Raw genomic sequence first — 16,090 nt, 5'->3', positions numbered from 1 at the left:
TATTTTCTGTGGGATTCGACCCCAACCTAGTTGGATTCTATATTTGACACCGACCGCTTGCACTTTCTAATGAGAGTTGTAATTTAGGCATACAAGCCATGCTGCCAAGGCAGTTTCAGTGATTCTCTATTCAAAGGTGGGGTTTTCCTAGTAGAGCTCATCAACACTTTTAGCCTATCAGACTTATTCAGGTAGGGCTACAAATTATTAATGGTGATTATTTGGGTCATGTCAGGCAAAACAACTAGGGTTCAGATCAAACTTCTTAGAGCTTGTATTTTGGGTTTCAGGTAGTGGTGGACATTTTATTTTTTAGGGTTTTCTGATAGAACTATGCTTGGTAGGGGATGATTTGAGTGTGGTGAGTTAGGGAATTTTGCTAGGAAGTATCCCATACTCACGCAACATAGGTGGTAAATTTGCTAGGTTTAGGACCTTAAGGATCTATTATAACTGGCTATAGGTGGTGCACAGGGTATTAGGAGTGGTCCCCAGGGTGCTAGAGGTAGGTCTTAACTAGTTCGGATAAGTGGTTATGTACGTACTCAATTTGGGGGTGGAAATGGTCTTGTGTGATTTTTGAGGTAGGCCAAGTGTTGAGGATTCAATTGCAATCATCACAGGTACAATCTAAATTTATCATCAGCCAACTTCCGTGTTATTTGATCCAAAATCCACATATTTTTATGTATTTATTTATTTTGTTACTCATCTGGATTTTTTATTTGAGTCTTTACTTGTACAGTTGTGCCTATTAGTGTAGGTACTCCATAGGTGATTCATTAGTAGTGGATTAAGTGAATCAATCCTGTGTGGAGACTATCTTTGGGTTTGACAATTGTGTAAATCTTGGTTATCCTAGACATATTGACTTTGATGTGATTCTAGGCATATATTGGTTATATCTCTATCATATGATCTTGGATTGATTTGTTAACATTGTTATATTGGTTATACTGGTATCTTTCAGATTGTGTGGAACGAGAGGGCTTATATCATTTATTCAGGCAAAAGGGCAGTGGAATGAGGTGTTTGGCCTATCTTTCTTATGTTTGTGATACTGTTGTTGATACTCTATCACTTGAGTGAGTTCCCACCGTTCTTGACTTCACCAATGTCTTTCATACCAATCTATCTAGTCTTTCTCTTGATCATGATGTTGACTTTGACATTGATATTGAGCTGGGAATCCATCTTATTTATAATCCACCATATCATATGGCGTAGGTTGAGTTTAGGTAGTTAAGGAAGCATGTCATAACCCAAACGAGGGCTTGGCCATGACTAGTATCTCAAGTCCTCCGTGGAACCGAGACCACCCCCTTTTCCTAGCCATCAAAAGACAATAGAGCTTGAAGTGGATGAATTTTGAACATATAACAAGATAAAATAAGCAACAATAAGAATGTACTAAGAATCCATAATACCAACTCCCAATCCATAGTAATCCACTGAACCTCTAAGCAAACCAAAACAAATCTAAGTCAGGACATGCCCCCGACAATAGACAAAAGAATCTAATAGAAGTAGTCTAAGGTATAAAGGAAACAAGACTTCAAAATAACAGCCCTTCCGGAGAATGGAATCTTACTACTTCAAAGCTAACTACTGATAACCCATAATCCTATTATTGCGTAGGAAAAGTAGAAGTGTCTTCGTTCCTTGCATCATGTGGGGATACAATGTCTTGAGATAGTTAGCGGGGTGAGCAGTAACATGTAACTCAAGAAAGGATAAAATAATGCCAAGTCAAAACCACAGTAAAATTCATAAGCACACATTGTAAATACACACATTCATATGCACACATTGTAAATACACACATACATACATACATATAAACATATATATATATATATATATATATATATATAATGTTGGGATAGAGAACAAGGTTTAGCATGAACATAAAACATTAATTTGGACTACATAGATTAACCATCATAAAAACAACCCACAGGCTATATGGGTCCATCCCCCTTGCTGGATAGGCCCCAGTGCATGTTAGCTGCACGAACCGAAGATATCTAGAAGGTCAGGGAATCCATGACCCTTTTCCATCCACGAGACAAATATATGTAGTGTGACATAAGCACACAGTCATAAAGACCAACCCTCACATTGGCAAATGGGAGTTTCCAGTATCAGTTCCTCAATACCTCTATCTTCACGGCTAGCTACACAACCCTCTTTAAACCTAATTAAAACTTTTATAAATTCTCATTAATTGAACCACAAGTGTCCACTAGGGCACGTACCTTTAGTATCATCATACCAACCATTCTTGCAAGCTATTATTATCATGCTATTTCAATTATCATTGTTGGGGGGAATCCATGACCCCACAAGCTCTAATCATTCATACACATGGGGGTTTCCATGACCCTCTAGGTTTAATTACTCATTAACTTGGGTGAATCCACAACCGCACAAGGTTCAATTCAAAACTATTATGTTTCATTAACCTTTTATGCAGTACATTATTTCCAAAAGTTGTTCAATGCATATTCAATTATGTTCAAAGCCAATTTCGCAAGATTGGGTTGAGATTATTCCAATTAAAATATTCAAATCATCAATTGGGTAATCTACAACCCCTCATTCTAATTAACCATACCCATGCACCCCAAATAGTTTAAAACCATCAATTCAAACCATGATCATTCATAAAAGCCATGGGAAAACAATTTAAAAGTCAACTATTCCAAGACCCTCAACCCAATTCCGATTCAATATTTAAATCACATGAATAACGATATAAACATATGATTTTAACAAAATAAGTTTTAGGGAGGAGTAAGATGTGTGAGACATCAAGAATTACAGAGAGAATCAGCCCTTGGAAGCTCTAATTGCCATTTTCTTGGAAACCTTAGTGTTCTTGGCTTAGGGATTTGAGAGAGTGTATTTGATGGTTTAGTATTTAGAATAGGTTTCCCAACATGTTTTATGGTCGTGGGTCTTAAGTGGGGAAAGAGGGAAATGTCCAAAGTACCCTTACATAAAATCTGGAAATTTATCGCTACTGACAACGGGTCACCCTACGACTCATGAGGACACGTACAACTCATCACCATGAGTCATTTAGTCTGGACAGTAGCATAAGTCACCTATAATAGTCTGACTATGATTCGTACCACATGAATCGTTCTCAGACCTTACAACTTGTGAGGTTCAATCGTAGACACATCAGAAGAAAAGAACCATTATACTGGTTTGGCTACTGAAATGACCCTACGAATCATAATGACACACTGGTCACCCTATTATTTGGGGTCCTACAACCCATAATGACACCTTACGACTCGTATGGTGAGTCGTAAGTTGTGCAGTAAGCTCAAAATCAAGAAATTTTTCAAGGACTAAAATTCTGGGTGTTACATTCTCCCCCTAGGATTATTCATCCATAAATGATAAGTCAAGCCATTCGTTATCATGATTTAACACAGAACACAACTACACTTTCCTTTAACAAAGATATTAAGGAATATACATACCTTAAGAAGGAATGTCCAAAAAGGGAAACAAGAATTGATATTTGGACTTCATATCCTCCTCAACTTCCTAAGTAGCTTCTTCAACCTTGTGATTCCTGTCACAACCCAAACCAGGTCCTGACCGTGATGGGTATCTCAACTCTACTGAGGACTTAAGACCCCTTCCCCATTTGCCTAGTTAAATAGAATATAATACACTGATCAACAGATGAATTCATAACATATAACAAGATAGAGTAAAAAGTAACTCAAAGTCTAAGAATGTTAACAACCAATACCTAATCCATAGTAATCCATAAATCCACTAAAACAGAAAATAACCTACATCGGGACATGACTCTAACCCTGACAATGACAATGTAAATGTGAAGTCTTTAATTTTAATTTATGGAAGGAAAACTAATGGAATGATCACCACAAATGACCGACTCTGAGATCACCTATCACTGCGTAGAAAAAGTAGAAGTGCCTTCGACCCTGCATTGCATGGAGATAAAACATCTGAAGACGGTTAGTGGGGCGAGCACTAGCATGTAACTCAGGATAAATATAAAATATTATCAGTCAAAAGTTCAATTTCAAACTCACTGTACATGTTCACATACATGTATACATACATTAATAGTTGTTGGTGTAGGGAACAAGGTTTGTCATGATAGTAAAATATTATCCTGAACTATGTATCTCAACTACCATAAATAGGAACCCACGAGCTATATAGGTTCATCTCCCCCTGCTAAAAGGGCCCTAATGCATGCTAGCCGTATGAACCAGATATATAAGGGAAGACCAGAGAATGTCCTGACCCCACATAAATCTTGGATAAAAAATATATCAATAGTGTGAACTATTTATACAATTATTTGGACCATCCCTCACGTCGGCAAACGTGAGTTTCCAATATAAGTCATTCAAGACCCATACTGTCATGGCTTAGCTACATAACCCCCATTAAGCCCAATTAAAACAACTTTTATATAACCTATTCATTATTCACTGAATCATACATTAAGGCACACCATAGTATCGTCATACCATTTAGCTTGCAAGTGCGTAATTATGCAATTACAATTCCATCAACTTGGATGAACGCCTCGACCCCCTTGTTCATTAAATCAAAACATAGACAACAAGGACTTCAAAATCCATGTTAATTGTTTAAAGATCTAAACAATGCAATAATTAGGTGAGTAAGTCAAGCCCAGTGACAATTTCCACAATTAAAAGCCATTTTACACAAGTGGATTGAGGGAACACAATTATTCAAAACCAATTTCATGTTCAAAACATCAGTTTGGGGGAATAAACTAACCCCATTCCAATTCCTACACCCATTAACCCATTAATTCAAAAATATTCAATTTAAAGCATGAACAACTCATGAAAACCATGGAAAAATAATATAAGAATTAACCCTTCCAAAACCCTCACCCCATGTCAAAACCTACATTCAAATCCATACAATTAAGCCCTTTAAAACACATGATTTTTACAAAATAAGAAATGGGGAAGAGTAACATGCCTGAAAGTATCACAATTGTGGAAAGAAATCACCCTTGAGAGCTCTAATTGGTCAACTTCTTAAAAACACTAAGTGATCTTAACCTTAGAGATTTGAGAGTGTTTGAGAAGTTATTTTGATTTGTTTTGGAGTGATAATATTACCCAAAAGGGGTATTAAGTCATGGGTCACGATTGGGGAAAAGGGGAAATGTCCAAAGTTCCCTTAATGAAATACTAAAAAATTGTAGCTAGTGACTATGGGTCACTATACGATTCGTAAAACTCACTACAACTCGTTACCACGAGTCATAGTCTAGAAAATAGCTAAGGGACCCCCTAGTAACCCTAAAAATCACACCCCATGACCCATTAAGAGACCCTACGACTCATAGTATCCTAGTCATAACAAGGACAGAAACACTTGGGGCACTTACTAGTTTTGCTACGGATGGAACTATACGACTCGTACAGAGTCTTTACGACTTGTAAGGAGCCAATCGTAATCATAATAGAAACTTGGCTAATCCACACTATTTAGGTTACGATTAGGGTCCTACGACTCATAATGACACCCTACAACTCATACGGAGAGTCGTAGTCCAGGCAATGAGTTTAAAAAAATTCAAACAATTTCAGGGACCAACACTCGGGGTGTTACACTTCCCTCCTTAGGATCATTCATCCTCGAATGATAAGAAAAAGCTTTTATTAGAATGAGTTAACACATAGCACATCCATACTTACCTTTAACAAAGACAAAAAACAAAGATATTGAGGAAATCAAAATTTTCTTTAATAAAGTCAGAAAACAAAGATGTTAAGGAATACACATACCTCAAGCACCATTATCCAAAACGGGGAACAAGAATGGGTAGTTGGACTTCATATGCTCTTCGTCTTCCCAAGTAGATTCTTAATACTTTTGGTTCTTTCATAGGACCTTCATCGAAGCCACATCCTTAGTTTCTCAAATGATAGATCTGTCTATCCAAAATCTCCACTGGGAATTCCTCATAAGACGAGAAATCCAAAACTTCAACACTCTATAAAGTAGATACCAAGAAAAGATCACCCACATACTTTTTCAACATCGAGACATAAAAGATCAGATGAAAGGAACCCAAACTCGAAAGCAATTTCAACTCATAAGCCACATGGCCTACTCACCTCAAAACACAGTATGAACCAACATAATTGGGACTAAGTTTCTCCTTCTTCCCAAACTGTGCCACTTTCTTCATGGGAGATACCTTCAAGAACACCAAATAATCCATATCAAACTCCAAATCCTTTCATCTTACATTCGCATAGAAATTTTGACGCTTTGGGCACGGCCTTAAGCCTATCTAAAATCACCTTCACCTTTTTTGTAGCTTGGTAAACCAAGTCAGGACCATATAACCAATTCTCACTAACCTCAAACCACCTAATGGGATACCTGCACTTCCTACCATACAAGGCATCAAACTAAGCTATCTAGATGTTAGAATGGTAACAATTGTTATATGAAAACTATATGAGAGAAAAATAGTCGACCCAACTACCACCAAACTCAATCACATAAGACCTTAGTATATACCCTAAAGTCTGTACCATCTTTTTCACTTGACCATTCATTTGAGGATGAAAAGTGGTGCTAAGGCTCACCATAGTCCCCAAACATCTCTAGAATGAGTGCCAAAAGTGAGATGAGAACTGCGTACCTCAATTAGATATGATGGAGACTGGAGCACCATGGAACTTCACGATCTTCTGAATGAAGAGCTTAACATAATCCCCCGCCGAATAGTTAGTCTTCACTAGTAGAAAATGAGTGGACTTGGTCATCCTATCCATAATATCAAATCAAATTAATGACGAGACCTTAGAACACCGATAATGAAATCCATATTAATCACTTCCCATTTCCATATGGGAATCTCAATCTTCTATGATAAACCACTATGCCTCAAGTGCTCCACCTCCACTTGTTGATAAACCATACACTTGGCCACATACCTTTTCATGTTATTCCACTAATAAATCTCCTTCGTATCATGGTACATGTTTATTAAATTAGGATGAACAACGTATCTCGACTCATGAGCCTCAACCAAGATCCTCTCTTGCAACCCATCAACATCGGGAATACACAATCGACCTTGGTACCTTAAGATACTAACACCACCAATCTCAAAAGCCATCACCCTCTGGTGACCCACATCACCCTTGATTTGTATCAAAATATGGTCCAATACCTATTTCTCCTTTACCTATGCACCAATAAATAACTTTGCCACCCCTTGACCAATCACACCACTATCCTCAGAATCCAAGAGATGAACTCCTAGATTAGCCGACCGGTGAATATCCTTCACTAATTATCACTTCTTCTCATCCACATGAGATAAGATTCCCATGGAAAACCTACTAAAAGTATCAAAAACCATGTTAGCTTTACCTGGATGCTAATAAAGACTCATATCATAGTTTCTAAGCAACTCAACCCATCTCTTCTACCTGAGATTTAACTCTTTTTGGGTGAACTCATACTGCAAACTCTTGTGGTCTAAGAAGGTGTCCATATAAACCCTATACGAATAATGTTGCCAGATCTTTAGAGCGAATACCACAACTAAAAAATTTAAGTCATGAGTTGGATAGTTCTTCTCATGCATCTTAAGCTGCTTAGAAGCATACGAAACTATTTTGCTATGCTGCATCAATACACAACCTAGTCCCACATGGGACACATCACAATAAACAACAAAACCATCAGTACCCTCGGGTAGGATCAATATAGGAGCCAAAGTTAGCTTATCTTTTAGCTTCTCAAAGCCACTCGCACAAGTTTCAGACCACAGGAACTTCTCCTTTTCTTGAGTCAGTCTAGTCAGCGGAGTAACAATAGATGGGAAGCTCTCCACAAACCTTCTATAATAACAAGCTAAACCTAAGAAGCTTTGAGTATCGATTGGAGTCATGGGTCTAGGCCACTTCTTAACCACCTCAACTTCTTATGGATCCACTATGATCCCCTCACTAGATATAACGTGACCCAAAAAAGTAAAAACTTTCAACCCAAACTCACACTTTGAGAACTTCACATAAAATTATTGATCCTTAAGAGTCTACAATACTATACGGATGTGATCTGATCCGCTTCACTTTTGGAATACACCAAAAGATCATTAATAAATAAAATTACAAACAAATCTAAGAACTAATAAAATACCTGATTCATCAGATCTATGAATGCCTTTGGGACATTAGTCAATCCAAAAGACATGACCAAAAACTCATAATGGCCATACCAGGTATGAAAAACAATCTCAGGGATATCCCCCTCCCTAATTTCAGTTGATGATAACCCAACCAAAGATCAAATAGGTCATCAATCCTAGGAAGAGGAAAATTATTCTTCATAATCACCTTAGTCAGTTGAAAATGATCTATACATATCCAGAGAGATCGATTCTTCTTACACATGAAGAGTACCGAAGATCCGGTGATTAAAACCCTTATCAAGGAGATCTTTCAACTGCTCCTTGAGTTCTCTCAACTCAATTAGATCCATTCTATAAGGAGGGATAAATATAGGTTGAGTATCTAGTATAATATTAATCCCAAAACCTATCTTTATAGTAGGAGGAGTATCAAGAAGATCATCAGGGAACACGTTAAGAAACTCACAGACCACATAACAGATTACAAAGAATGACTCTCTAAGTTAGAATCTTTAACCCAAACCAAGTGATAGAGATACCCCTTAGAAATTAACTTCTGGGCTCTAAGATAAGAAATGAATCTTCACTACCTTTCCATTCAATCACCTGTTCATTGGGAATTAAAAACTGACCCTCCGGGTCCTATAATCAAGAAATGCATAAAATGAACGGAGCCAATCCATCCCTCATATCAAAATCTAACATGTCCAACTCTACTAGATCCACTAGCATCTCGCTTCCACAAATAGATACCACACAACCTTATAGACTCTTCTAGCCATAGTAGTGTCACCCACCAGGGTAGACACAGAAAAGGAATCTGAAATACTCTCAAGACAATGAATAACCACATAAGTGTCACATAAGAAAGTGTATACCCAGGATCAAACAGGCAATATACATCATGGGATAAAATTTTTAGCATACCAGTAAGATGAAACACCATAGTTTCTGGACCTTAGAAAATTTCCTAGAATTTTGATCTCTGGACCCAATATGACTCATAGGTATAAGCTGTATGTTGGGATATGGATGGTATGGTCCAGTCGTATACTAACCAGTGTTGGTTGGTGGAATAGATTTTGGTTACTAGAATGGATACACCTTAGGGGTACGAGTCATATTGGTGGTTATGGATCGTTTGATTCCTTAACTTAATCTTAGACTTGGTTAGTTAGGCTGGATCTGAGTATGAATGGATCACCATGAGCTGTAAACTAGGATACGAATGGTACCAGGGACTCGTATGGTAGGCAGTGTTCAATCCTTCTAGTATTTTATTCTATCAGAGATACGGGTCATGGATACGAATTATATGCTGTGGTTATGACTTGGTTAGATGAGTTGTATACTAGATAGTGTTTGGTTAAGAGTGGAGGTTTAGGATATGAGTGATGTATATCAATCGTATCAGAGGATATGACTTGTATGGGTTAGTCGTATCCTTGTGATGGGATTTCGATAAACTTAAGTGAGGGTATTCCAGATATTTTTCTACTTATCCTAAGAGGGTCCCATGACTTCCAAACCTACTTGGGAGGTTATTTGCCCTATTATTACATTCATTATAACTTAGAAGCTTTTTAAAAACACTCCATGATTCTCTCAAGAGCTTTTGGGTAAGGGAAGCTAGGGTTTCAACTCAAGGATCGATTTAGGGCTTGTCTTGGTGATTTCTTTCTATAATCATCTTGGTTTAAGGCATGTTCTCTTACCTCATTGTTAATTTTACTTAAAGGCATGGTTTATATGAATGTTTTCATGGTTTTACTATTACATAATTTTGGCTTTCAAATATGATTTGGGGTTTTGATATTAAATGGTTGGTTATGGTTTCACATGATTTTAATTGTGCTTTTATATGTATTAATAATGGTTTTGGATAATTGGATTGAATGGGAATGGTTTAAGGGTAATTGGAATTAGTTTTGATCATATTATGCCCCCAATGTGTTTGACAAAATGCTTATAAAGATATGTTCATTGCATTGACTTCTTTTAATGGAACTCTTGCATGTTTTAAACTTGGTAAAAGATTATGCATGGTTTAAATCGTTTGAAAAGGCTAAAGGCTAATTGGTTATGCTTGTGGGAAATATGGAATTCTCCTAACTAGTTTAATATGGTAAATGAAAGGACACTTAAAAGTCCCCTTAAACCTATAAATGGTTGGCTATGGAAGATACTTGCAAGAAAGGGTTGGTATAACAATACCAATATCAATGGCCTTGGTTAATAAATGGATAATGGGTTGGTTATTTAGAAATTGGTTTTAATAGGGCAATAATGGTAGGAGGTGTAGCTAATCTGTAGAATGTGGAGGTCCCAGGGGGACCAAAATTAGAAACTCACATTTACCAATATGAGGTTAATGTTGGTGACCGTATGCATGATGTCACACTATATTTAGGGGATGTAGAAGTATTCATCCCATAGGATACTTCCCTGGTCATACGACTATATGCACTGGGGCCCTTTCAGCAGGGGTAGCTAAACCCAAATAGCCCATGGGTAGTTTAGGATGACAAAGCTACATAGACGAAGTAAAGGTTTTAAAGGCATGCTAAACTCGTTCCCTTTTCCCAGCATGGTTACATATTATATGTATGGTTGTGTGCATATGGATTGTTTTACTTTGTTTTATAAATGGCAATATTTTATCCCTACCATGAGATCATGCTAGAAGTCACTTGTTAACCCCATCTACTGGCGGTTGTATACCCACAATATAATGGAACCGACCATTCTACTTTTCCTACATAGTGATTGACTCAGGGACAACATTTGGACTAAAGTAGTGATATTCCATCATTTTGAAATTCTTTATTTCATGTTATGGATATTTCTAGACACTTTGACTTTATTTTGGATATTGATTTTGGCTATGGTTGTGGGCATGTCCCAACCAAATTTCATTACTCTTTTGGTTAGAGGCTTTGTGGTACTTCTATGGGTTAGAATAGGCAGGATCGATATTGGTGTTGGCCTTGGAATTGGAATAATCCAGGAGGCTAGCATCATCAAACATAATTTCTCATTATTCATTCCTATTTTATTTTGGGATTAATGATATTATGTGTTGGAATATCTTTGGTTATGGCCTTTGTCTTGATATGGTTGGATTATTGGTATGGGATGGTTGGAGTCGGTTGGGTCGGTCAAGATTGTGCTATATTCCTAGAGTCTTTATGTGAGTTGTACACTGTCATTTTACATGCTTGAATTTCAGCCAACTCAGGGCAGGCGGTTGGAGGTTGGATTGGGTAACGGGGTTGGTCTTCGGTTCCGGTGAGACTTGGTATGCCTATTATGACAAGGCCCCAGGATGGGTCATGTCATAATAACATCAGGAGACGTCTCAGAATCCTGATAGGTTATAAGAGAATATAGATGATTTTGACCAATGTTGAAGCCAGAAGTAGAACCCTTTGGTGCAGGAGCTAGAGAATCAGGAACCAGGACATTTTTAGCCGCCTTAGCAACATCTCCTAAAGGACAGTTCCTCTGAATATGGATAGGATGGTCACATCTGAAACACTTATTCGTTCTATCATCAGAAAAGCCCCGGTACAGCGGTCTACAAAATCTATAAGGAGGATGTAATGGAGCTGTCTGGGCCTCACCGGCTTGAGATTGGGCATCTTGTGCCTTAAACCCACTGTTTCTCTAAAAACGGCGATCAAAAGATAGCCTTGGATATGAAGAACTAGCCATAGAATAGGAAGTAACATTTCCCCACTTCTTCTTAGGCCACTGCCTACAATCTTTTTCACTCTTCTGCAGGCCTTTACCTATCCAGAATACTGAGATATCTTACTTTGCCTCTTCCCTATATCAATATGTTTCTTCTTTTTATCTTTGACTAGCTGCATATACACCCTAAGACTTGAGATATCTATGTCACTATTTAGTAAGGAAGCCTTTCACTCCAACACCAAGTCTCGAGACAAGCCCGAAGTAAACTTTCTCATCTTAGACCTTAAACTAGACTCTAGCTCAGAAGCATAAAGGGACAACTAGTGATATTTCAGGGCATACTCTTTCACACTCATTCTACCCTGTTTCAAATTCACGAACTCCTCATTAGCCTCCCTCAACTCCTAAGTAAAAAAACAATCCAAGAAGGCACTAGAGAAGTCATCCAATAATGCCAACTTTGCATCATCACCCCTCGATTGATTCCACTCCTCATACCACTGACATGCCACATCTTTCAACTGATATGAGAAAAATTCCACACCCTTATAGTTAGAAGAATGCATCACACAAAAGTCTTCTCCGTCTCATCTATGAACCCTTGAGGATCTTCCTCAACATTAGAGACAGTAAAGGTCGAAGAATACTCGAGTAACCTCAAAAGAATTCACAACAGCACCAACAAGACCCAATTGATATGACTGAGATGTCACCAACTAGGTCAATAAATGAATAGAATGACAAAACTCAGCATTAGTAATATCTCCTGGAGATGACCGAGTAGGAGTGCCACCAGTGGAAGAAGGATCAGTAGGGATCGATGGAACTCATGAGGGAAACTAGAAGTAGCAACCCTAGACCGGGTTTGAAATTCATAAGTAGGATGAGCCCCATCCAGAGTATCTTCAAGTAGGGTAGAGGAGTTTCTGCTAGCATTAGATCTTTTAGGAGACATGAAGATATTACCAAAAGTATATCACAAGAAAGGGAAATATTCCTAAATGCCTCATAGCATCTCTCGTATAAGTGAGGCATGCTACATACTCATAAAAGAGAATCTACTTGACACAGCTTTATGGACACCCAATGACTCTAAACCTAGGCTCTGATACCAACTTTTTCACGACCCAAACCAGGGCCTGGTCATGATGGGTATCTCAAGTTCATCGAGGATCAAACACTACCCCTTTTCCTAGTCAAATAGAACATAATACACTAATCAATGAATGAATTCCAAACATATAACCAGATAGAGTAAATAATAACTTTAAGTCTAAGAATATTAACAACCAATACGAAGACTACAGTAATCCACAAAGGCTCTAAACTAGAAAATAACCTACTTGGGACATGCCCTTGATCCAGACAATGATAATGTAAACGTGAAATCATTAATTCTAATTTATGAAAAAAAAATTATGAAATGATCAAGTCTTTTTGAGAATGGAAGCTCACCACTTTACAACAAATGACTGACTATGAGATTAACTGTAACTGCATAGGAAAAGTAAAAGTACCTTTGGACCCTACATCGCATGGGGATACAATGTCCGAAGATGAGTAGTGGTGTAGGCACTAGCATGTAACTCGGGATAAGGAAAAAATAATGTCAATCAAAAGTTCAATTTCAAAATTACTGTAGATGTTCACATACATGTATACATATATATAAGAGATACTGGGGTAGGGAGCAAGGTTTAGCATGATAGTAAAATGTTATCCTGGACTATGTAGCTCAACTGTCATAAGCAGGCACCCATGACTATATGGGTTCAGCTCCCCCTACGGAAAGGGCTCCAGTGCGTGTTAGCCTCACAAACTAGATGTATGAAGAAAGACCAGGGAATGCTCCGACCCCATGTCAATCCTTGATAAAAAATATATCAATAGTGTGAATTATGCATACGGTCACTAGACCAACCCTTACATTGGCAAATGTGAGTTTCCAGTATAAGTCATTCGAGACCCACACCTTTACGACTTAGCTATATAATCCCCATTAAGACCAATCAAAACAAATTTTACATAACCCATTAATTAACCAAGGAATCATATATTAAGGCACACCACGGTATCATCATACCATTTAGCTTGCAAGTGTATAATTATACCATTAAAATTCCATTAACTTGGATGAACACCTCGACCCTCTTGTTCATTAAATCAAAACATAGCCAACAAGGACTTCAAAATCGATGCTCATTGTTTAACCATTTAAACAATGGAATAATATAGGTGAGTAAGTCAAGCCCAGTGGCAATTTCCACAATTCAAAGTCATTTTACATAAGTGGGTTAAGGAACACAATCATTCAAAACCAGTTTCAAGTTCAAAACATCAATTTGGGGAAATACTTTGACCCTGTCGACACCCAATTTTCACCGCCCGATACTCTTTTTAGGCTGCTATTTTATTAAAATTATTAATTTTAAATATTATTATTTTTACACATTATTATTGTATCAAATAGAATTGATATGTCACATTCATGATTTAAAAATGCACAAATTATTTTATTAATTTTAGTATCATTTTTATAATTTATTAATTCAAATACGATATTTTACATGATTTTATTAATATTTATTAAATTATTTTCACAAATATGCACACTCATAATTTACAATTGTATTGTCTAGTTTTTAGTATTATTATTATTATTATTTATTAAAATTACTACTGGTATTATTTATTATTATAATTACTATTATTATTATTATTATTATTATCATATATATAACATTTATTAAATAGTAGCTAATTCTAATTCATCCTCATATTTGTTTAATTTTTAGCCATTATTGTATGCAATTTATATCAATTGTAGTCAATATTGACATCAGTTTTAACCCCAAATTGATATCCAAATCTTGACCTATTTTTAAATTGATTTAATCTTAACTATTGATCAAAGATGATCAAGAGGTTGAGATCAGTTCAACCTTATCTTTCCTTTTATACCCAAAATACAAACCCTAGTCCTTATTCTCACAAAAACTGCCGCACAAACTCATCTCTCTCTCTTCTCCCTTTCCCTCTATATGTGAAACCATGATTGCCGCCACCAGACAGTTCACCGCAACCAGCCGTCACCTCTTTCATGTCCTTCCCTCTTTGGAGACTTCACCGGCTAAACCCCTAAAGCCACCACTACCAGCTCCCTCCATTCAAGCTGGTGATAAACCATCCCTATATTGGTGAACAAGCCGCGTACAGCCACCAGCAAGCCCCCTCTCTTCTATCCCTTTCTTCGCCAGCTAAGCACTATTAAATGGATAAAAATCTACTAACTGCCACTCCAAACGAAGGAAACTGCCCCACTTGATGCTGCCAACAGCCCTAGTGAAAAATTCCTCCACCTTCCGTCGCTGCTCCACACTCCAATAGTGCCGGCAGCCGTATGAAACCAGCTGGAGATAACAAATCATCCAAACAGGCCGACCATTTAACCCATTTTATCAAAAAATGATGGATTCGTTGGAATCCATCCCAAGTTTATTTTTGTATTAATTTTATGTTGTCTTCTACACCTTTGTTTCTTCTTACTTTAACACTATTTTTGTGATCTAAAATTGACAAGAATTGACTGAAATTTCTATTTTATTTCTTCTTATTGTGGACTTGTTGGCATCTTTAGATTATTATGGATGAAATCGCCCAAATTCGCATGTGATTAATCTTGACCCTAATGTTGATTCAAATACGTATGCTTTCCTATCAATTTTAATCGATCTTAATTGTGCATACCTAAGTATTATTCTTATTGAATTTTAAAATGAAGTTATTGTTTTATGATTGATTTTATTGAAACTAATTTCACTCATCGAGATGGAATTACAGTTTCGTTACTTCAACTTGATGCTAAGCATGGTAGCTCGGGGACCTTTAATTGACTTCAATTATGTGAAAAATTTAGTATTGATTTACACTTGATATGCTTTGACTGATTTTATACCCTCATCCCTTAATTAGTGTGATTTTAATATTGGGATTGATTTTGACAATTTTTGACATTTGATTTACCTCAACTTGTACAATATATTTGGTAAATTAAGATTTAGATAATCTGATTAGGGAGCATTTTAAGGGTTTTATATGTTAATGATTTCTCCACTTATGGTATTTATTATTATCATTATTTGTTCCTTTTCAGAAAATATTTTATATGCCTATTTATGGTAAATTTGA

The sequence above is a fragment of the Capsicum annuum genome, chromosome 1 (assembly GCF_002878395.1).
Source record: "Capsicum annuum cultivar UCD-10X-F1 chromosome 1, UCD10Xv1.1, whole genome shotgun sequence".
Lineage (NCBI taxonomy): Eukaryota > Viridiplantae > Streptophyta > Magnoliopsida > Solanales > Solanaceae > Capsicum > Capsicum annuum.
Note: the sequence above shows the minus strand (reverse complement) of the source record.